The sequence below is a fragment of the Chenopodium quinoa genome, unplaced genomic scaffold, assembly GCF_001683475.1.
Source record: "Chenopodium quinoa cultivar QQ74 unplaced genomic scaffold, ASM168347v1, whole genome shotgun sequence".
Taxonomy (NCBI): domain Eukaryota; kingdom Viridiplantae; phylum Streptophyta; class Magnoliopsida; order Caryophyllales; family Amaranthaceae; genus Chenopodium; species Chenopodium quinoa.
Window position 1 is genome coordinate 1,221,195 of NW_018745617.1, and position 8,289 is coordinate 1,229,483.

General features: G+C 38.2%; 1 long non-coding RNA gene across 1 annotated transcript; it reads left to right on the forward strand.

Moving 5' to 3' along the window:
* The first annotated feature begins 597 nt into the window (after positions 1-597).
* On the forward strand, positions 598-5,046 carry LOC110716595. The gene is made up of 3 exons (XR_002510519.1): positions 598-956; positions 2,234-2,383; positions 4,869-5,046. It is a non-coding gene; the product is annotated as an uncharacterized LOC110716595 (long non-coding RNA).
* The last annotated feature ends 3,243 nt before the right edge of the window (positions 5,047-8,289 follow it).

The window sequence follows — 8,289 nt, forward strand, 5'->3', positions numbered from 1 at the left end:
CAATAGCCCATTTAAAATTCTGTCGGATGACTCCAAGGTGGACATTGGCCGCTTGAGGGGCAGATCGGTGTAGATTACAACTGAATATGCCAGAAAATAAGGCTTCAGCTTCTTGAATGCCATATATAGAGAAAGGCCAAAATTTTCAACCATGGGGTACCAGAGTTCAGCATTCTTTAGTACATGGCTAATGAAATAGATCGGGAGCTGGATGTCGTCTCTCTCAGCAAGGAGAACAATACTGAGAGCATGGTCTGAGACAACTAGGTACATGTATAACGTTTCTTTGGGAAGAGGGCTAACAAGCCTTGGCAAAGAGTGCAAGTGTTCTTTCAGCTTCTGAAAGGCCGCCTCAGCATCATCCACTAGTGGAAAAAATCTCATTCGTAACAGGCTATTTGTAACGGGCAAAGCTATGCCCGTTACATAACGGGCAAAATGTTACCCGTTACGAATACTTATTTAGTTGTAACCGTCATCATTTGCCCGTTACGGATATTATATTACAAGTAACGGGCATATTGAGCCCGATACAACCGCTTGAGCGTGGACCAAATGATAAGAGGAGCCCATTACTTGGCTTTGGCTTTTTATTAGGGTTTACCTAGCCGTCATTCACCTGTTTTCTCTCATTTCACACTGTCACTCTCCTCTCCTCTCCTCCATCAATCTTCCCCATTCAATTGGTGATGAAACAAGACGAGAAAAATGGCGATATGGGACGAGGAGAGAGAAAAAATGGTGAAATTGGGGGTTTTGATGATTTTTAGATCGGAGGGTTTATTGATTTTGCTCTAAGGCTTCTCCATTCTCCAACTCGCTAGATCTAGCTTAGTCAACCCAGCTTTCCTCTTTGTAAAAGAAATAAAATAAAATAAATTGAATTTCGTCGGTCCAAGCAATTGAAGCATTCCATTGAAGCGCACTTGACGTTCTCCATTGAAGCAGCTTCTGAAGTAAGTTAAAGTTTCTTTTTCTAATCTTATCAATTTCACAATCTAGGGTTTATCTTTGATTTAATTTAATTGTTTAAGGTTCGAATATCTGAATGGTTCAAATTAGTAAGATTATGAAAGATCATAACCAGCGATTATGTTGTTAGAAAACAAAATTATGACCTGAATTTGATAATTGTATCAAACATGCCTTAAATTATGTGATTTTCCGAGCGTAATTTGATAATTGAATCAAACATGCCTAAATTTATGTGTTTTTTCGAGCCTAATTTGATAATTTATCCTGAAATTATGTTTTCGAAAGAAGGGTTTTTCTGCTTTTAGATTTTAATTTAATTTTTTTTCCCTAAAAATTATGCCTTTTTCAAATACCTGCAGCACCGCAAATTATATACTACAGATTTTTTTTTCTAAGCTAAAGGTTTAAACTGGTATTGTTTTGATGATTTTTGTGATTTAATTTTATGGCTTATGATATGACTCTTGATTTTTCGAGGTTTTTGGAGTTTGATTTACCCAGATTTGCTGAGTTGAAGCTAATTTTGATGTTTTTGGGTGGAAGGGATTGAATGTTTTTCTGGGGTTTTAGCTAGTATTGTTAATTCAAACTGTGTAAAAGGAATTAATTCTTTGAGGTTTATTTGTTTAATCGTGATTGAATGTTTTATTGAATTTTTAAACTAATTTATTTTACAGAACATTATATGCTAGCATGGTTAAGGTCTCTTGGCTCTGATCTATTCTCAAAATCCAAAGAATAATGATTCAGCGCGTTGTTATACTCTCTATTAGTGATTATATTGTCCTTCTTCTTTTTTTTTTTTTTTTTTTTTTTTTTTTTTTTTTTTCTGATCTATTCTCAGAAATTCTGATTGAAGCCATCATTGGCTGCTGCTGGTGTTAATAATGATGTTACTTTTTTTTCTTCTTATAATTAAAATAAATGTAGTAGTTGAAGAACAATCAGAATTTTTGAAGGAAATTCAACAATAAGATACATTAAGGTGTCTTATGTGAATAGAATATGAAAAATTGTTTAACTGTCAGTTTGAAGATTTAATTTTAGATAATGGAGTAAGAAATTAGATAATATTTAAGTTGATTTTATTGGGATGGATTTTACTAGTTTATTGCGTCATTTAGTGTTCCCTGTTGTAAGCTCTTCAACCTTTCAATATGTGTCTTTCTTTTTTTTTTTTGGAATTTGTGAATATAAACTGGATTTTATTGTTGAAAGTTTCTTGAGATTCTTACACAATCACCTACTTACATTTTAGGTGACTAAGCTCTCCCTTGAAGAAACTGAGAGTGTGACTGCTGACCATGGTGAGAGCATTAGTCATGTAACTTTTGGGCTAAGAACTAGATCAGGAACCAAGCAATTGAAGCTGGATCCGAATATCTACTTTGCTTTGATAAAGGAAAAGGTATATATCCATACTCTTGTTCATGGATCGATGTTATGCCATATCTTGTCTTGTGTGGTCATATTATGTGTTCTTTTATATACTCCTTTTCTCCCATAACCTCAGTTAAGTGAGTGAGTTTATGTTTACCATGTCTATTTCCTTGGACATTTCTTGTTAGATTTGGTGCCATCTTTTATTTTCCGGGATTAATAACCTCAATTAGGCATGTACTATTAATTTTCATGACTACAAGTTATACATTGATAAAAATAACAATAATTCATCAGCTAATGAAATACCTGCAACATTATTCCAGTTTGAAGAATTTTTCTTTTGGATACAACATGCTCTAGGTAGGCTTAAAAGCCAAATAGATTTTTAATGAATGTATTAAATTTTATAGAATAAGAAAAAAACATTAAATTATGTGTTCAGAAATGATTCTTAAGTAAGCACCTGATGCTTAGGTCTAGGTTTGATGTTAACTGTCTAGATATGCAAATCAATTACTGATTGTTTTAGATTTCGGACAAAGGAAATACATTGATTCATTATTCGTTGTTATATACACTCGGATGGTTCGTTGTCAGTTACTGCATTTCTTGCTTCAGTATCTGATTTTAGTTAAATGCAGATGAATTTATGAATTCAGTAACCTGTGTTGTGTTGCTTATTAGCATTATAAATATCAAATTTAGAAAGTAATGATATAGCGCGATAGAGCTCAGAATCTCAAGTACATCATGGCTGATTTGTCTAATCCATTGAATATCCTGACAACAAAAACTAATGCCAATCTTCATGTCAAATCCGGGGATTAGGGGAGGCAAATGAATGATGAATGATAATTAATCCTGCAATCAACCAAAGATCATATAGAAAATTAGCGAAAATTGTATATAATAAAGTTTTTATGATTCTTTGGCTAATATGCTAATAAGCACTATGGGTGGTGAAATAGTCAGGGAACCCCAAAATAGAAGGGACAGAAGTTAGAACCCCTGTTTTCTTATCTTGTCGCTGCAGTGATACAGTACAGATCCTAGCTTGGTTGTCTCAGAAGCAAACAATATTAGAATAATTGAAATTGAAATCAATGGTGATTAATTAAGTGGTGATTAGTTAATTAATTAAGTTTTACAGGTAGATTATCACTTAATACAGGAATAGTGGGGACCACCATTACAAACCCTAATGCTTTGGCATTAGGAAGCAATGATATTGGTTTAGAGCTCATATCAGTAGTATCAGCAAATTATTAAAAACAATCTATTGCCTTTAATATTGACACTTCCTGTGTTTGAGTGCCCTTGAAGAAGAATATGACCTTATCATCACTTAACTTTTAGTATATGATTTGGCTACCATGTAGACTCCCTATTTCTTTGTTGGATGCTTTTGCTACATTTTTAATTTCCTCATTATACCTAATTTTATAGACTACGTGTGCCGTTACGTAGTCATCAACGTTTCATCATGATCGTCTACCTCGTCCTCATCACTATGTTATCATTACCACCATCTCGGTTTGTTAAAATATTTGAAGAAAATCTTTTAAAAAGATAACGGGAAGAAAACTGCTAAATATCTACGGTAACTGTTAGTCATCTAATAATTGGCTAAATGACAATTGTTCCCCTTTTCCTCTCTAGATAATTATTGTTAGGTGGCTAACAGTTAGCTAGATAGCCTTACTTAAAAAGCGAACCAAACTAGGGGCGCACACCCAGATTGATTCACATCTGTAGTATTTAGTACCTAACATGTTAAAGCAAACTTAACTCATTCATATTTTTCAGGGGTCCCAAAGAAAGTAGACTGGATTTTCGGCGCTAGGGAGTTTTAAAACCATTAAAGAACTTTCATGGGAAACCTTGTATTCTTGCTACCAAAAGATGGTCCATACTAGTAAGTGTATTCTATTCTTGGTTCTCATGATCTAGATGGAATTCACATGGTATTACATGCTCAATTATGCATCCATCTCTTCATTTTTATACCAAGTGCTGCTAATGATGGAGGTTAATGATCACTATTATAATACCAGATTATGAGATGATGCAGATTTTGGCAATCCCATTATCTGCACAAACCCCATTAACATTTCTTTTTTGGAGGCATCTACTCTATATCCTAAATTTTAATGTCTTCAGGACCACTAAGCAAACAACTAATTACTCGACGCACTTTTCTAATCTCCATGTATTATTATCTAATCTCCCAGATTATAGAAAGATATTACTTTGGCTGGCTGGCATAAGCAGGTTTTGATGTTGGCAATTACATGAAATACTCTGGTGGTTGTGTTCTAAGGTTCGCTTGATTTTCTGAAATTGCTGTAGGGCAAGCGGGGGTTGCCTACACATAAAGTGTTTTGTATTTTCTGACTGTAGAAGAAGTGTTCATTGTTTTGCTCTGAATGTAATATGGGTTGTTGCTGATTTAGTTTGTTATATGAGGAGAATGCTTCAATTTTATGTCTTAATAGGTTATTTATTTGTAGTGAATAAACTGCGTTATCAGGTTTTGATGGAGTGGAGATCCATGGAGCCCATGGCTACCTCATTGACCAATTCCTAAAAGATGGCTGTACAAAATTTAAGCTTCATCAAGACAGTATACAATTCTACAAGATTTTTCAAGTTCTTAGTCTACTAAATGGAATATAAAACTTGTTTAAATTTTCATGTTGTATTACAAAGTATTATTTATTTAGTAGCTTTTGACTCATGTTGAGAGTTGTTGTATAGTCAATTTGGACATTTGTGAAAGTTGTATATTTGATTTTATAATTAATTCAATTTTACATTTATTATTATTATTGATAATAGTAATTAAAATTTGGCATCATAGTAGATTATCAGGATAGCAGACTAGCAGGTATCACCTGCTGCATTTTTTTTAATTTGGGTTCAATTGTATTCGTAACGGGCATTTTGACTGCCCTTTACGAATAACCCGTTATTTGTAACGGGAATTTTGACTGCCCGTTACGAATAACCCGTTATTCGTAACGGGTGGTCAAACTGCCCGTTACAAATAACGGGTTATTCATACCGGGTAGTCAAAATGCCCGTTACGAATAACGGGTTATTCATAATGGGTAGCGCCCGTTACGAATAACATAGCCTATCCGTAACGACAGCATACGTAACGCCTGTTGCCCGTTACGGATAGGCTATTTTTGCCCGTTACAGATAGCTATTTTTCCACTAGTGATCCCCCCATTCAAATCTAGTCTTCTTCCTGATTGCTTGGAAGAAGTAAAGGCATTTGTCACGTGACCGGCTGAGGAACCTCCCCAATGCCGCCAAGCAACCGGTTAGTCTATGTACTTCCTTAACAGTGCGGGGTGACTTCATGTCAATAATCGCCTGTATCTTCTCAAGGTTAGCCTCTATCCCCCTTTGATCAATCAAGAATCCGAGAAACTTCCTTGACTCAACACCAAAGACGCATTTCTTGGGATTAACATAACCTTATGCCGCCTGAGTGTGGTGAAGGTTTCTCGGAGATCAGCAAGGTAATCTGTCTGTTGCTTGGATTTGACTATCATATAATCAATGTACGCCTCTACATTCCTTCCATTTTGATTAACAAAGACTGCATTAATCATCTGTTAGAATGTAGTCGGCGCATTCTTCAAGCCAAACTACATCACAGTATAACATAATAACCCCTGATCAGTTACGAAGGGCGTCTTCTCTTGATCTTTTTTCAACAGGGGTATCTGATGGAAGCCGGAATAGGCATCCATAAAACACATCAAGGCATGCCCGGCTGTAGAGTTGACCTGACTGTCAATCTTTGGAAGCGGATAACTATCCTTTGGACATGCCTTGTTGAGGTTTGTGTAGTCAACACACATATGCCAGGTACCATTCGGTTTCTTTACAAGCACAACATTTGCCACCCAGTCAGGGAAATTACATGGCCGAATGAACCCAGCATCCAACAGCTTTTTAACTTCGGCAGATGCCGCCTGACTTTTTTCCTCGCCGTGATTTCTTTTCTTTTGCCGGATGGGCTTCTTTTTTGGATCCATGGCGAGTTTGTGAACATCGAGATCCGGGCTAACGCCTGGCATCTCTTCCACTTCAAAAGCAAAAATGTCTTTGAATTCTTTCAGCAATAGGTGCAAATCTGCACCCATCTTAGCATTAGCAGCAGTCCCAACCTTAACAGTATGCTCTGGACGGCTGTCATCCAGAGGTATATCGATATGTTCATCAGGCGGTTGGGGACGGAGCTCATCTGACCGTTCACCGGTTAGTGATTGCTATTTTTTCTCTTTCTTCACCTCCACCAACCGATGAGCCTTTCTTTTCTTTCCGGCTGCTAGTGGGGGTGGGCTGACGTCTTAAACATTGTCAAGGTCTATTGGTTCTTGTCCTTAACCGTCTAAGGCCCCTGTGGACTTGACGGCTGTGAGATAACACTCACGGGCCGTCTTCTGATCCACATTCAAGGAACCAACAGAACCGTCATCCTTCTCATACTTGATCACCATGAGGGAAGGAATGAGTACCGCCTTGGCCTCGTTGAAAGTTGGCCGGCCTAAAATAATGTTATAGTCGGTCATCTCCTCAACTACTAAGAACTTGACGATAAGGTTTCGTCCTTCTCCTTTCTCTCCTAGCCGGATGGGTAGATCAATCCCACCGACTGGTACACAATCCCCCCTCCAAAGCCAACCAGGGGGTGGTTTACCGGGTGCATGCTGCTAGGCTTATACTTCAGCTTTTACAAGCACCTCTGGATGATGTCCAACGAGTTGCCGGTGTCAGTAAGGATCCGCCCAACCAGCTGATTGGCGACCTTACATTCAATGACAATTGTGTCGTCATGCGGGCGGCGGACGCTGCCCCTGTCCTTTTCAGTGATCAAAATATCTGAGAAGGTGGAGCTGGCTGACGCCTGCTCCTCATCATCATTATCCATCTTTCGAAGATGGCTCTTGGTGCCCTGGATGGTGGGGCCACCACATGAGAACCCGCCTACTAAAGTGTAGACCAGCTCTTTGTCAGTTTCCGAGCTACTAGCAGGCTGGGGTGTCTTAGTTGACTGCCCTAGGTTCTTCTTATTAGTCCCTTTGGACTTAGAAATGTAGGACTTTAACATCCTTTTGCCATCCAGGCAGTCCAACGCCCGCTGAAGGTTGAAGCAGTCGTTGGTGTCATGGCTAACTTCCTCATGGTATTGGCAGAATTTATTTTTGTTCCTTGATTGAATGGAACTTTTTATTGGATTCGGCTTCTCTAGAGAAAGCCGGTCCTTGATCTCCATGAGGATGGAGTTGCAGTCCTTGTTAAACTTGTACTTAGGGACGTACGGTTTAAATTCTTTCTTTTTATTCTGGGACGGCTGGTGAGAATCACTCACCGCCCAGACTTCTTTTCTCTTCTTTCTCTCATCTTTTTTCTTTGCTGGTTGAGCAAGCCAGCTATCTTTTTGTTTGTCAGACTTCTTGGAGTCCGACTGACTACCAGGCGAGCAGAGGTCGGTTGCTTGAATATAGCTTTCCGCTTCCCTTAGGGCCTCCTGTAGGGTAAATGCCCCTTTTCTGACAAGGTCAAACTTAAAGGTCGACCCGTCTCTCAGACCCTTAAAGAAGTCTGTAAAGGCTACTTCGTCAGACAATCCCTGAATTTGAATTCTGGTCAGATTAAACCGCCGGACGTAGGAGCGTAATCCTTCCCTCTCTCCCTGCTTAATGGTGCTCAAGTCAAGACTTGTTTTCTTTGCAGGGATGTTCATTGAGAAGTTGGAAGAAAACAAGAAGACAAGATTCTTGGAGCTATCAATGGAACCGGCTGGCAAGTTGCCAAACCATTGTTGGGCAATGCCCTTCAATGTAGCCGAAAAACATCAACACCAAGTGGCATCATCCAACCCCTACAAATACATGAGGTTGGTGTAAGCCA